Genomic DNA, 9,912 nt, shown 5'->3' on the forward strand with positions numbered 1-9,912 from the left:
GGGGGGTAGGCGGAAGCGCGGCGGCGCGGGGATAGGCGGGGGAAGCGCCGGAACGGTCGCCGGGGGGCGCGGGCAGCGGCGGCGGCGCGGCCGGATGGGGGTGGAAGTGGGAGAGCAAGCACGCGGGAGCGGGCGCAGCAAATAAGCGGCGTGATATTGCGTTTCGGCCAGCGTGTTGAACTGCATATGCCGCGCGTGCTATTTTTGCGCGCCGCTGGAGCAACTACACCGGTTGCGCGCGCGCTAAAACACCCACTTTTCCGGCGCGGCGCTAGTTTGGCGCGGCTGTTGGAGATGCTCTCAGTCTTGCTGGTAAATAGTGTTGCCCGGCCACACTGCACTGCCTCCTGCTGAACTGGCCAACAACACCTTTGTACCATCCAGATCCTGATTCTTGTCGTAATATTCGGATTTGATTTGATGTACCCGACATATGTTCCCCGTTTCCACATGGCAAGGAAGTGTATGTGTATGTCCGTTAGCTCATGCAGCTTCTCCACTGATCAGTGAACATGGGCAAGGCGATGGGAAAGATAATGGTCGTCTTTTTCCGAAAACTGGCTATTCCTCCCCTTTTGGAGTTCCTTTCTGAAAGATAATGGAGTTACTTTACCGAAAAAGAGTTTTCCCCGTTTTATACTCCAAAGCAACCAACCAACATAGTACATATCGCGACGATGGGGCGAGCAGCACAACAAACCCAAAGACAGAAAAGAAGAAGAAACAAATGCCAACAACGGCAGCTCGATAAAGCGCGGAAGGCCCACCACCGCTCCACCCTCTGGAAACACCCCACCACAGCCCAAGGCTCCGAGTGCTGCGTACCAAGCAACAACTCCAAGAAGGAATGCAACGCCGACAACGCTGCTGCCCGGACGAGTCCTAGAGTTTTCCCCGGTATGCGGAGAAAGTGGGAGATGACAACCACCGACACCCTTCAAGAAGGAATGGTGGCACCTGCCGGTGTCACCTCATCGGAGCCGGACGAACCGGCAAGGATTTCTCACGCACACCAAACACCGCCGCCCATCCGGAGCCTACCATCCAAACCACCGCCCAATGCTCCATCGAGGTTGCCCTCACCCACGCCGTCTCACTACAAGCACCAACACGAGGCCGAGAAGACCGGAGAGAAGCGCCACGCGACGAAAGCAGCAACACCAAGGCCCGGTGGAAGGGAACCACCTCCACCGCCGTCGTGCGAGAAGCCCGTGCCTCCCGGGAATCACGCCACCGAGTGCCGCCGCCAGGACGTGCCGCAGCGCCACCCCGCCGCCGACGATGGCGCCGCCGCCTAGCCGCCCGCCAGCTCTGCGACGAGGAGCCCCGCCGCCAGCTAGACCGCCGCCGCCTAGGAGCACCCCCGGTGCAGCTCCACCCCGCGCCGGAGAGCCACCGGGAGGGGAAGGTCAGGAGGACCGCTGCCACCAACGTCCCCGGGGCCAGGCCGGCCACGGGCGCCAGCGACGGCGGCGGGAAGGAAGAGGAGAGGGGGGCGAGATCGGCGCGCAGCCGGCCACCCGCGAGGGTGACGCGGTCGCGAGAGGGGTCGTGGAGAAAGGGTTTTGAGCCCACAGGAATGGAGTTCCTTTCGTGCAAGCAGGGCCCGTCTTGACCTTGATTAAAAGCCTCGAGCAAGCGTCAAGTCATCATTCGTATTACGTAAAACCCATCTCTTTTTACACTGCTTTGTCAATGTTTATGCTATAAGCTACTACTGGTAGTCTACTTTGCATGCTCCATTAAGTAAGAAAAGAAAATAAAAGAAAAACTTGTCCACTTTGCCCACCGGAATTGGGGGCTGATCGTTAATAAAGTTAGAAGTCTGGATCAGGATTGTTTCATTGAACACGTGGGGACATAAAAGGACTAATCATACAACTATTGCAGTACTTAATCATTGCGGTTCATCTCCCACCAACGATCAGGCTCATCCATCTGTCCATCCATCCCTAGGCCATCTCAGCCATCATCATCATCATCATCCTGACTCATTACGGATTGCAATCCATTTTACCAAACACTAACTGGGATCGATTTGGTGATTATTGATCCTACACTGTCAGCACAGGATCCGTTCGGCTGCCAAGAGGGAGATACTAAGGGTATGTACAATGGTTGATAAGATAGTCTTATCTTAAGTCTTGCATGTGATTTAGAGATGACAAAAAAATTTGTCTACAATGGGTCATCTCTTAGCCTTTTCTTGAATAACTAGCAATTCCTAAAAATATGGTGAGACATATTGTGCTAAGAGATCACCTCTTGTCTTCTCTTAAATAAGAGAAGACAAGCATTTTCTTATAAGTTCTCTCTCCTCCACCTCATCATCTATCCTACGTGACACTCCTAAGATAGCACAATTGTATATGCCCTAATAAGGAGCAGAAGAGACAGACACGCACCTCCTTTTTTTTTAAGGAGCTCTAGGGATCAGACTACTGCTATTATTTCGCTTCCCATCAGACTACTAATCCACCGTTGGATTGATGGATCCCGCAACGTTTGATTGGAGCGCCCATGCAGTTACTTTGCATGTAGTGCCCGAATTGATATTTGTTTCCTGTCAAATACTCCCGTAAATCACGGTAGGGCTACAACCTTTTTTACATTACAATTAACCTCCTCATTTCTACTTCATCCGAGCTTTGAAATCTGTACGGAGAAATTGGTGCAACCGATCCGGTGCATTCTGTTGGCCTGATTCATGACAGGGAAGCAGATACTGTGGTACTCCCTCCGTCTCGGTTTATAGGGCTTGATCCATAGGATTTGAAAATTTTATTTTGCTTCTGTTTGCTACCAAATTTGCTTCCATATGAACCGGAGATTGTTTCAGTTTGGTTAGGTTTGTGTCCAATTTTTCCGTATAGATTTCAAATGACCATCGCATTGTCCCCAATGTAACAATAAATTTCAACAAACATTTTTTTAATTTTGCACATTGTTTTAAAAAATTAAATTGAAAATTTTCTTCCAAAGAAATCTTTGTTTGCATCCAAAGAAATGGGAATTTGCTTCCAGAAAAAAAAATCTTGTATTTGCATCTAAAGAAAATGAGAATCCGCTACCATATATAACAAAAATGACGCATATGATTAGGTTTTGCATCGCCTGGGTAAGATTAGATGCCATGCTTACAAAGATATATTTTTTCTTCCATATCATTATGATAATATTTCATGTATGAGAGAATGTCATCCATATGAATATAGATTTGTTTCCATAAAAAGGAAAAAGTTTTAAACTACATGGGGATATGCTTCCACGTCTGTGAAGATTTGTTTCCATTAACCCAAGAATTTGCTTCCATGGTTGTCACGAAGCAGTGCACCATCTACAGTGTGACACAAACCACGAGCAGCACTGCGAAGACCTTGTCTCTCCTCCCATCGCCTTATGGACAGATGTGCTACCTTCTTCCGTGCTTCCTGCAATCTGAGGCACACATACAACAGAGCTAACAAAATTTGATTCCAAGTCGATGACCACAACACTCAGCATTGAGATTCGATCACATAATGCACGCCCGGCCCACCATCGACCCCCACGTTATTCTCACTATCGGCAAAGCATGTTTTTTCTGCTCCCATCAACCTTGCAAAAAATTAGAAATATGAGTTGTTCGATGTGTATACACAAAGATGATTCTTATGGTATAATATAAATCATGAAAATGAAGCAAACCGAAGAAAATGTAGAAGAACAAGTGTGAAAGATATGAAGCAGGCCATACACAGTGAAGAAGCATAACTATATATACGGCGTATGAAACAAATTGTACACCATGAAGAAAAAGTGTGATCATATGAATTGTGAAAAAAATGAATGTGTCATATTCATGCAATTAATTGGGGATAATGAGTGATTAGGGGATAGCGTTGACATGAAAATCAGATAGTTTGGAAAGTTGGCACAGGAATGTTGCTGCTTCCCTCAGCCGGCATGTGGCCGGTCTGACGCATGATTCTGATCAGACGTATGGAGGTAAGTGTTTCACTTTTTTTTAATTCAACATGGGCGTGTTGGTTGACCGAGTGTTTGGGATGCGCGGTGACCAAGAGTTTCAGCTCTGGTACGTAGTTGCTGTTGCTGGTAATTATAAACAGTGTTGGCCACACTGCGCTGCCTCTTGCTAAACTGGCCAACAACACCTTTGTACCATCCCGATCCAAATTGAAGGTGTACAATCTGCGCTCTGCCTAGAATGCTACTCCCTCCGTCTCACAATATAAGAGATTTTTAGCACTACAGTAATGTAAAAAACGCTTTTATACTATGGGATGGAAGGAGTAGATTTGCAAGCGCACACGATCCTGATTGGCACCGCACACGTTTACCACGTGAAACGCTCACTGACCCACAGCGGGGCCGCACTAAATTATAGTATGATCCCCGGCAAGGTTGGCAGCTCAGCGGCCGGGCCAGAAAAATGGAAGCCGCACCACATACTCGATTCGGATTGCGACGCGCATGGCTAATTGTCTGTCCAATGTTTATTCAGCTCAACACGACGAGAAAGATGATGGCCGTCTCTTTCTGAAAACTGTTTATTCTCCCTTTTCGGGGGGTCCGTCTTGACGTGCATGGTTGCGTTGTGCCCATCTCATTATTCTTGACGAACTAGTGTAGGCTTTCTGCTGCCACTTTACATGAACAGCATATCACGGCCTTGATTAGAGCCTCGAGCAAGTGTGAAGTCATCATTCGTACGCAAAACCCACCTCTTTTTACACTGCTTTGTCAATGTTTAAGCCAAAGAAAACAAAAACTAGTCTACATTGCCTAGGATTGTTTCATTATAAACACGTGGGGGAATAAAGGACAAATTACATAACTATTGCAGTGCTTAATTATCGTCGTTGATCTCCCATCAACAATCAAGCTCACTTTTCCGGCAAAAAGCAACAACAACCAAGCCCTCTTGAAAAACGTTTGGGCATTAGTATGTAACTCGAAGAACCTCTCCTACGTATCTTCCACTGTCTCGTCTCGCTCCCGCGACGCGCTCCCTGCGTGCGTCACGGGAGGCCAGATCTGCCGCCGGCCCACTAGCTCTCCTCGTCCCAGCCCGCTCCTCGCCGCTGCCAGAGGGCGTCCGCCGGGCTAAGCCCGTGTGCAGCGCTGGAGGCGGCGGGGCAGCCCCTTTCGGTTCGGCGGGAGGCGGAGATCGCACGAAGAGCAGATCGAGGCGGAGCACACGAGCAGTTTACCCAGCTTCGGAGCTCTCCGGAGAGATAACACTCCTACTGCTGCTTGTCTGATTCTATTATGTTCTTGCTCCCGAGTGAGCTAAGTGTTTTTCTGGCTTCTGAAAGAGTCGAACCCCCTCTACGTTGCGCATGGGCCTCCTTTTATACGTTAAAGGGGTCACCGACAGGTGACAACGCAGAGAAGGGTACAAATGTAAAAAGTGAGGTGGTTGGTACAGTCACTTCTACAGTGTACTCTACCTAACCCTGACGGCAGGGGACAAGGTCATTAAATGCCCGTCTGTGTCGCCCAAACAGTGCAGAGAAGGACCGTTAGAGGCGCCACCGTTCGCCACGATGGCGATCTTGTCAGCGCTTACCGCTGGCTGCACAGCGTTCCGCCACGCGTGCCCGGAGAGGCCCCCAGGGCGACACGTTGGTGGATGCGCTGGAGCGCGGGCGCAGAGTGGCCGCCTGCCGCGGCAAGCGCCTTGCCGCGGCCGTTGTCTTGTCGGGCCCGGAAGCTTGTCGCTCGCCGAGCCTTGAGGTGCCTTGGTTGGCCTTCCCGGCAAGCTCCTCTTGCCGGGGCCTTGTCTCTTGAGCTTATAGAGGGAACACGAGAGAGAGAGAGAGAGAGATCAAACACATAGCTACTAGTACATACCCTTAGCCCCGAGGGTGAACTACTCCCTCCTCGTCATGGATAGCGCCGGGATGATGAAGATGGCCTCCGGTGATGGGATCCCCCTCCGGCAGGGTGCCGGAACAGGGTTCCGATTAGTTTTTGGTGGCTCTGGAGGCTTGCGGCGGCGGAACTCCTGATCTAGGTTCTGTTCTGGAAGTTTTTGGGTACGTAGGTATATATGGGTGCAGGAAGTACGTCGGTGGAGCTAAGGGGGTCCCACGAGGCAGGGGGCGCCCAGGGGGGCGCGCCCCACCCTCGTGAGCACCTCCCGTATCTCCTAACATGCACTCCAAGTCCATCGGGTGGCTTTCCTTCCAAAAATAACTTCTCCAATTGATTTCGTTCCGTTTTGACTCCGTCTGATATTCCTTTTCCTCGAAACACTGAAATAGGCATAGAACAGCAAATCTGGGCTGGGCCTCCGGTTAATAGGTTAGTCCCAAAAATAATATAAAAGTGGATAATAAATCCCAATATTGCCTAAAACAGTAGATAAAGTAGCATGGAGCAACCAAAAATTATAGATACGTTGGAGACGTATCACGCTGGTTCCATCATCCACCACAACTACAACAAGATGAAGGATGCTATCACAGAAGATGACCACCATATATGGGTAGAAGCGCCCTTGCCCTTGAAGAACATCTATTATGCTTCCAGGGACGCGTTTGCCACCTACGATGTATACAGGCGACTGTTGAACTTCCAAAGGGGTTCGAGAGTCTGCGCCAGCATCTCACCAAACCATCTAGGCGGTCGAGGAAGTCCGGAAGGAAGAATGAATCAAACTAAAATGTTTCTTTTATTTATCTAGCTGATGGTCTATAAACTTTATTATACTACTAGTAAGTCGTAAGTTCAAATTTCCTGCAAGTTGAATCATCCTTTATTCTAGCTGTCTTGACTAATTTGATCCGCGTTCAAGAGATATTATACTTAAGACGTTTATTTTGTTTCGGTTTCGCTAGCTATGCTACAGAATGCGATAGCCATTTTTACCAAAAAATATTTCAGATTTATAATGAATACTGTTCTCAACTGGGTTTGAATAGAGAAAATTTATTTTTTAATTGCATAAAGAAAGTTCATATTTTTTAATCAAAAGAAGGGTCGCCCCTCCCCCCTGATTTTCCATTAACAGAAATCACATGGTCTTTGAAACCCCTGATACAAACTACAGCTAGAAACTAAAGTAATCAACTAGCAGCACAAATCATACATGGTAGCAAACCCAGCCAGACTTAACATCAAGGTCCAAAAAATAAGACTACGGCAAAGGACAGAAAATATAGCTGAGAGATGCGCAGGCGACACCGCAGTACCCTGTGACTCCACACTTGCGATGAATTGTACAATTCACCTGCTACATGCTCTAGCCTGCGCATATAGACCATCAGCACCTCTTTGTTTATCACCTTCATCTGCAATATAGACCATCCCATGATCAACAAGCAAATTAGCTAAACAAGAATCATAAGATCACTATACCATTTATTTTGTAATCTCACATTATCCCGCATTACTAAACAGTGAAGAACACTAATGATGCCCTTCGCGCATGTCCAACACAAACACTCATAGGTAGTTCTACCATCTTAACTCTATGATTTAAATTGTTAATAAAACCCCTTAAAGATTCCATTTGCATTACCATCGTTCATGATTATAGCCAGGGAAACAGCAGCCAATAAAGCAACCACCTGTGTAAGCCCTATTTTGAGTTCTGAATAGGACCCAATCCTAGCATTTACTTAAATGCAACATGTCCTCCTCTCATAGTCATCATCACCCAAGATAGAATGAAGACGTAACCCCATAGATGCATAACTGCTATCAACATAGTTTTCGTACCATACCTAGTGTAAAGGACACTTTTGCGTTGTCGTGCTACTTTTGTGGCTCCTCGGTCAGCATGTTCATAACCACCTCGATCTGAAGATCTTCATGGGTGGTGGTCTTGAAACCAAAAAGAACGGCTTTATGAACGTTGAGCTCTTCACTGTCAACAAAATCACTCCATCCCTTGCCGAAGATGATGCGGCCATCATCACACTTGTGGTACTTAACCGGCATGAAATTGTCCTTGCATAGCCGAATGCCAGCAAGCCCATCTCCCGGTATCTCCCCATCTCCTGGGGTCTTCAGGGCGTCGACAACTTTCGCCCGTAATCTCTGTATGCACCATCATAGGAAGAAAAATTATCAAATATGTGAAGGAGCAGTAAACAAAAGGATCTTCAGCTACATCTACATATATTACATAAGGATCTTTAGTTATGGGAAACAAAAGGATATGCAAAAACACACATCAGTGTATTCACTAGTTTCAGCTACAATAGCATATCATTAATCTTTCTCTCCATGAAAAAACAAAGAAAATTGCATACAAAATAAAGAATACTAGTACACCAAAAACATACCATCGTCTTTCCTTCTATGTTCGACTTGGTGAAGCGGTGGACAAAGAATACACCTATATAACCTTTCTTTATCGCCAAAAGGTCATGTAGGTTACGCTCCTCTTGCTTCGTCAGATTAATTCCCTTTGTTATGACAGCTGAGTCTAGAGGATTATGCTCTTTGTTTTGATCGCATGTCCTTGGCAGGTTGCAGCAATATACCATAGGAATGTCTTTAGTCAAATCGAAGGAGACAAGGTCGCCTTCTCGCAGGTCAAAGTCTTCAACAAACCTGCACCAGTTTTCACCACCGATGATCGCCCTTGAATTCCCTTTGTACACGCCAAAATCATACATACGGCTCCCTCTCGCTTGAAAAAGCAAAGAACTGTCTGGGATGGCGCTAAACTGGCACGATCTATATATGTAGAATTAAATTGCTATCTATTTCCTACATTTTGTTAATCTTCGAAGTAGAGGGGAACAAACACAATACAAGTAAAAATTGACATGGTTATTTATACCACAGCTGAAGTGTCCCAATCTAGCCTGATGGTAAATGTCAACCCATCAGCATCGGGCCTGTTGCAGTCCTGTCGACAGGTTATACACTAAACAAAATAAAATGAAGAAAAGCAAAGGATGAGAATTTAAGAAATGGGCTTATGAATGTAAACACACTAGGCAACAATCATACAGTATAATCAACAAAGGTACTGCATCAGTAATCAACAATCATACACTTGAACTGCGCGGGTGGCTCGCCCTCCACTCCTCATAACCCCGCAACACAGTGCGTGCCCACCGCACCACAGCTTGTTCAGACATGTCCTTCTCTTGATCCTCGACCGACAGCATGGGCTCACCCCGAGCGTCGACGCGCGGCATTGGCCCCTCCTCCTCTGCAGCACAACTGAGGTAGTGTTTAGTTGACTTGCAATCTAGGACTACAAGTTAATGGCTGCCTTACATGTCAGAATTTCATGATATATCCTTTGTTTCTCTTTGGCCTTGCCAAACAGCAACAATTCACTTTTATGGAAATTGATTTTGAGCCCAGACATTTGCACAAAAGTCCCTAGAATGAATTTGAGATTTTGTACACTTTCCACCTCATCTTTGATCAAGAATATAGTGTCATCAGCATATTGTAGCATATTAATCCCCTTGTCTTCTCCTTTACTTAACACCCCTTTAACCAGAACATGTTTCAGAGCATTATTCATTAGAATGGCTAAGGCATCAACAGCTATGTCAAACAGTAAAAGGTGACATAGCATCTCCTTGCCTTAAACCTTTAAAAGTTTTAAAATATGGACCAATTTTATCATCCAATCTAACTCCAAGATGCCCCCCTCTCATAGTTTCCATTACCCAGTCACACCATTTATCAGGAAATCCTCTCATTTTTAACATTTGAATCACAAAGGGCCATTTTATTTTGTCATATGCCTTCTCAAAATCTACTTTGAATATTAGGGCATCTTCTTTATTCTTGTGGAAGGAATTCAAGGCCTCATGTAGTATTACCACCCCCTCCATTATATAGCTGCCCTTGATAAAGGCAGTTTGGGTTCTGGAGATCACAGGGGCAACACATTATGTAGATGTGTTAGGTAACTAGCTAGGTTACATG

Source organism: Triticum dicoccoides, chromosome 4B, assembly GCF_002162155.2.
Source record: "Triticum dicoccoides isolate Atlit2015 ecotype Zavitan chromosome 4B, WEW_v2.0, whole genome shotgun sequence".
In the NCBI taxonomy this organism is placed as follows: Eukaryota; Viridiplantae; Streptophyta; class Magnoliopsida; order Poales; family Poaceae; genus Triticum; species Triticum dicoccoides.